Source organism: Trichosurus vulpecula, chromosome 6 (genome assembly GCF_011100635.1).
Source record: "Trichosurus vulpecula isolate mTriVul1 chromosome 6, mTriVul1.pri, whole genome shotgun sequence".
In the NCBI taxonomy this organism is placed as follows: domain Eukaryota; kingdom Metazoa; phylum Chordata; class Mammalia; order Diprotodontia; family Phalangeridae; genus Trichosurus; species Trichosurus vulpecula.
Genome location: NC_050578.1, coordinates 257,982,640 through 257,988,639, shown reverse-complemented (window position 1 = coordinate 257,988,639; position 6,000 = coordinate 257,982,640).

The following is a 6,000-nucleotide window of genomic DNA, read 5'->3' as shown; positions in this document are numbered from 1 at the left end:
GACCTAGGTGGAAATTGTCTCAGCTTCTTACTATCTGTTTGACCTTGGCCCAGTCACAGCCTCTCTGGGCCTCAGTTTGTCATCCATCAGTAAAGGGACCAGACTCCTCCAACGTAATTCTATGATCCTACCCTGACTCCTTTGTTCCAAAGAAGCTTTCGCCTCCGCACTCGATTTTCCTAGAGTTAAGGTCTAAGGAGCCCTGAGAGGGGTGCCCCATCCACTACGCTGTGTCTGAAGCCTACAGGCTTCCCCAGGCCCCTACACTGGGAGGCTGTCAGCCTCACCTTCCTGGCAGGGCAGCCTCCTACAACAAGCTTTACGGTACTTCTGGCTTTGTCATTATCTCTCCCAGATGGATCAGCCGCTGGGTTTCCCCGTTGGCTCCTGTTAGCTCTTTCCTGCTGGGCTCTCTAAGCCTTCAGGGCCCTTTGTACATTTTTCCTCTGTCCTTACACTTCACCCTTTACTATCATCTGCTGATTTAGTTATCCCTCCTCCCCAGGGTCACGGACTGGAATTCGAGCTGCAGCCAGCTCTGAGTGCCCTCCTCCCTTCTCTTCCCCCAGCCCCCATTTCCCTCTCTGCTACCTCCCTGCAGATGAAAGGACAGTCCAACAAGCTGGTCTTCAGCAAGCCCGGGCCAAGATTCACAAAACAGGTCACAACTTACAGGAACCTGTGTTAAGAGCTCAGTGGACCTCACTGGTGATGGAGGCCCATCTTGGCATTTTACAGATATGGAAACTGAGGCCCAGAAGAGTTGAAACCTTGTCTCTCCCCACCCTTTTCCTGCCTCCCTTTGTCTGTTGTCCCTCCTCCCCCCATTAGATTAGCTCCTGGAGCTCAGGGACTGCCAGGGACTGCCTTTTTTATTAATTGTATCCCCAGTGCCTGGCACACAGTAGGGGCTTACTAAATGTTGATTGGATTGGATTGGAAATGATAAAATGATGGGGTTGGACCAGATGGTCTTCTTAACCTGGGGTCCATGAACTTAAAAAAAAAATTGGTGACTGTGTTTCAATATAATTAGTTTCTTTTGTAATCCTACAGATTTTTATGAATTTAAAACCATTATCCTGAGAAGAGAGTCCATAGGCTTCACCAGAGTGACAAAGAGGTGGTCTAAGGACACCCAGAAAGTTAAGAGTCTCTGCTCTAAGGTCATCGTCAGCTCTAAATCAATTAGCCGAGGATTTCCTGGTAAAGAAATAAAGAGGTATTTTCCCTTGTAGCTGTACCATGGCCTCATCAGACCTGCTGGGAAAATGACTTCTTGGGGCCTCTGATCTGCTCTCTCTGGTCCCCCTTGTGCCAGCAGCCTGGGGCACACATTTCCAACAAAGGCTTTGTTGTGTCAATTTGGGGGAGGATGGCTGGCATTTAAGAAACAGTCACCTGTCTGTAAGAGTGACAGTGCCTGTAATTGGAGATGATGCCACCTCTGCAGCTGTGCATGGGTCCCAACACCAGAACAAAAGCAGCTGAAGTTGCATGTCAACAGTGGGGCCTGCAGTATACTGCCCCCACCTCACCCCCAGAAGTGCTGAAGGTGAGGCCCAGAACAGGCCAGAAGAAGCAGCTATGAGACTGCCCAGGAGCAAGCAGTGATCAACACGGGGGATTCCGGTCAACGGACCAGATCCAAAGAAGCAGCTGATTCTGGTCCTGGTAGAAAAGATTCCAGAAATGTGTATGAGGGAAGGAAAGGAGAGGGTAGCTTCAGAGGGGAGAATCATAGAAACTCAGAGATTATTAGCTGTGGGACCCTGGCCAATAATATTGAGGACAATGGATTAGAGAGCCTCTGACATTCCATTCCAACTAGCATTGACATAGAGCTTTGAGCTTGGCAAAGAGTCTCATCTCATTGGATCCTTATGACAATCTTGTGAAGTGGGATGCCATCATGACTCCCATTTTACAGGTGAGGAAACCAAGGCTAGGTAAGTGACTTGTCCAAGGTCACATAATCACTAAGTATCTGAGGCACGTCTTTCCAGAAGTCTCTGGCAGCAACTGACTTCACCTCAGTTCAGTAAGATGGGGGCGGGGGGAGTGCCTCATGGCCTCTGAATCTATGGTCCTGTGCTCTCACTGGACGTCTGTGCCTTGACAAGAGCCCAGCAGACGACATTCTTGACCAGTTGCTGCCCAGATCTCCAGGGTTGAGAAACACAACCAAGTGAAGCATCCCAATCCTCCTGTGGATCCTTCCATAATTGTTAGGATAATTCTCTCCAGTCTCACCTGAAAGCTTCCAGTGAAGGGGTGTTCACTGCCTCTGGAGGGAGTACCTTCCCCCATTGGATGGTTCTTTTTAAAGTTGTTTTTCGAGTCAACCCATGATTCCACTGGTACAATGGACTTCCCAGGAAGGAAAAATCCATACCTGCTCTGCCTCTTAAGAACTCAGAGTTACCTGGGACTGTGACTTACCCAGGGTCACATAGTTAGGATGTGTCAGAAGCCAGACTCGAACCCATGTCTTTCTAACTGGGAGGTAGTTCTCTATCCATGCTGTCTCTTTTTGGATAGTTCTAATTGTTAGAAAGTCTCCCTCCCTTTGGTGATGGGGGCCTCCACTCTCTCCTAGGCAGCTAATGACTGGCCCTGGAGTCAGGAAGAGCTGAGTTCAAATCCAGTTGCTGTCACTTCCTTGATGGATGACCCTAGGGAAGTCACTTAACCTCAGTTTCCTCATTTTTTAAATGGGGATAATAATTGCCTCTACCTCTCAGGGTGGTTGTGAGAATTAAATGAGACAATATCTGTAAAGTGCTTAGCATAGTGGCTGGCACTTAGTAGGTGCTTAATAAATGCCTGCTTCCTTCCTTCCTGAGGAAGTCTATTCCACCTTTGTATATAGTCAGTCAACAAACATTTATTCAGTTTTTAAAAATTTAATATTTTATTATTATTAATTTAATTTATTATTATCATCCCCTAAATCTTCCCTTCTTCAGGCTAACCATCCTTAATGCTGAGTTGGCCAGAAATCCTGAGGGTAATTAAGGTCTCCATCACACCAGGGCATCAGCAGCAGCAGCAGCAGAATTTAACAGGGCCAGGTTGGGAGGGGCAACTGACATCTGACATGAGTCAGGGACTCAGAAATCTAGACAGAGTCTGTGGGTTGTGGTGGTCAGAAGGCAGAGTGGGAGGGAGGAGTTAGGTCTCAGAGGTCAGGGCAGCCAAAGTTCAGGAGTCCAGGAAGTCAAATCCTTCTGAAGTGGAATGCTGATCATAGGTCGGGTGCTGCCAGTCTCCTTTTCTGGCCCCGGTAAATGAGGCGAGCATCCACCGATGCTTAAGCCTTGAACACTTGGAGGGTCCCGATTTTAAACATTTGAGAGGCCATTAGTCCAACCCCCTTATTTTACAGAAAAAGAACCTACATTCTATCCAGGTGCAGTGACTTGCCCAGGTGCAACTACAGGGCCAGAATTGGAACCCCAGGCTTCTGACTTCAGAGCCAGGCTTCTTTTCATTACCATATGACCCCTTGGTCACAGACTAGGTCTAGCCAGGTCTAATGCACATCACTTTCCTCCCCAGAAGTTCTGATTCGTGATACCTGTTGCCTCTAGGATCAAGTGCGACCTCTCTGGTTGGCATTGAAAGCCCTTCCTGGCCTGGCTCCACCCTATCACCAGAGCTAATTTCCCCTTCTCTGCCCTTCACGCACATCACCTTCCAGCCAATCTCAACAACTTGTTCCCTGTACATGACGTTAGATCTGCCCCACAGGCCTTGGCCCAGGCTGTCCTCCAAATGCAGCCTGCCTTCCTAGCTCCTCACCTCACCTCCAGGCTCAGCTGGAGACCTCCTATACTCAGCATTTCCCCATCCCCTGTCAGGTAGCCCCACCCCCACTCAGAAATGCCTGTAGAGTCTATCTACATATCTGGGGACATGTTATTTCCTCTCCAGAAAAAGATAAATTTCTTGAGGTCAGAAATTATTCTATTGTGTATTTTTTTTGCCTTCTTTCTCTAGTGCCTAGCATAGTACCTGGCATATAGTAGGTGCTTAATAAAAGCATGTTGAATATTGAATGAATGACTACAACATGGGATCATAACTCTAGGGCTAGAAAGGACCCATGACACCATCTGGTCCAATTCTCTCATTTCACAGCTGAAGAAGCAAGCCTAGGGAGATGAAGTCATCTGTCTACTGTCCCACAGTAGAAGGGCAAGGATTTGAACTGGGGTCCTCTGACTTCACATTCAATACTTTCCTCTCCCCCATGTTGCCTCAGTAGTTCAGAAGCTGGTATTTTGGCTACTTGTCAGCCAGATATTTTCCCTACAAGAGTGATCTTAATTAGTTGTATTAGGAGCTTAACCAACATGGCAGGAATAGGATGGAATGTTCCCTGGGCCCTCGAACTGATATCTGAGTTCCTGGATCCTCCCAAGGTGGTGGGTTCGATTTACCTTAGTCTCAGTCAGACTCCAGCTTCCTCCCCAGGGCCAGGACTTGCTAGGGGTAGGTAAAGAGAGGAGAAACTGCTTTAGGGCCTGGAAGGACATTTTAAGTACTTTGAGAGTAAGGATGTTTCATTCATTGTATACCTAGTGTGTGGCACACAGTAGGTGCCTAATAAATGCTTGTTGATGGATGAAAATGAGGTCTGAATGGAACCTCTGGCAGAGTCTCAGCATCGGGGAGGGATTATACGATCATAGACCTTCAGATGGAAGGGACCTCAGAGATCTTTTGGTCCAGCCCCCTCAGTTTACAGATGAGGAAACTGAGGCACAGAAATGTTAAGTGATTTGGCTAAGGTCATATAGGCAGTAAGTAGCAGGGCTGGGATTTGAAACTAGGTCCAAGTCCATCATTCTTTCCTCTGCACTGTCAAATGCTATCTGTTATCTTTAGGCAGATTAGGTGTCATATTCCCATAATATGGAGTCTCCTCACTCTCCACCCCTACAATGGACCAGTTTATTTTTTCTGAGGAGAAAAGAATTCCAGGCTGTTGATTATTATTCTTTGTGACTGCCTGACCAGATGTTGAGCTTCCTTCAAGCTGTGCAGGGTCCGGGAGCCTTCAGTGGCTCCCCTCTGCCTTTAGAGCCAAGTCCAACTATTCAGTCTGCCATTCAAGGCTTTAATCTACTTTCCCATCCCTAGCTTATTACACCCCTCTATACCCCAGTGGCTTTCCACAAGTTTACTTAACATAGAGGTATTTCCCCAAATCTGTTTCTTTATCTGTTGACGTCCTTCTCTCTCTTTCTTTAAGGCCCAAGCCAGGCTCCATCTTTGCCATGAAAGTTTCCCCAAAACCCATCCTCCTCTCAGTCCCAAGGGAAAATGGCCTGGCGGTCCTCAATTGTCTCCCAGAGCCTTCCTTGGATTTCTCCAACATCCTCAGCACAGCCTCTGATGTATCAGTTATTTGGGTCTCATCTCCTCCCTTCTCTCTTTTAGATCATAAGCTACTTGAGAGAGTGACAGGACCCTCGAAGTTGCATCTGTAGAGATCTCAGAGGTCACTGAGACCCTGAGCTCTTAGCTCAGAGATGCAGAGCTAGACCTCTGAAGCCCTTCTCATTTGGCCATATGGGGCGTGTCAGAAACTGGATTCAAACCTGAGTCCTCTGAAACCATAACCACATCTCTTTCCATTGGGCTGACATCACTAAGCTAATAGGTGGCACAGCGGGGTAAGTGTTCTTTATTAACTTTGTGCCCCTGGTACCCGGCACAGTGCCATGTGCATAGTAGGAGCTTAATATTTGTGGAATAAAACATCAGCATGCACGGCCATGAATTGTGTGTTCTCTGCCAGGCCAGGGGCGCTGTCCCTCCTCATCTCCTCCTCCCAGAATCCCATGATTCCGTCAAAGCCCTGCCCAGGGGACCACCTCTTCCCCGAGGCCTTTCCTGTTCCCCCCTACCCAAAGTGTTCCTGCTCTCCCATTTCCAAAAAGACCAAAACAATTCTATGAGAATCCTGTACCTCCTCACGGGGGCAGATGT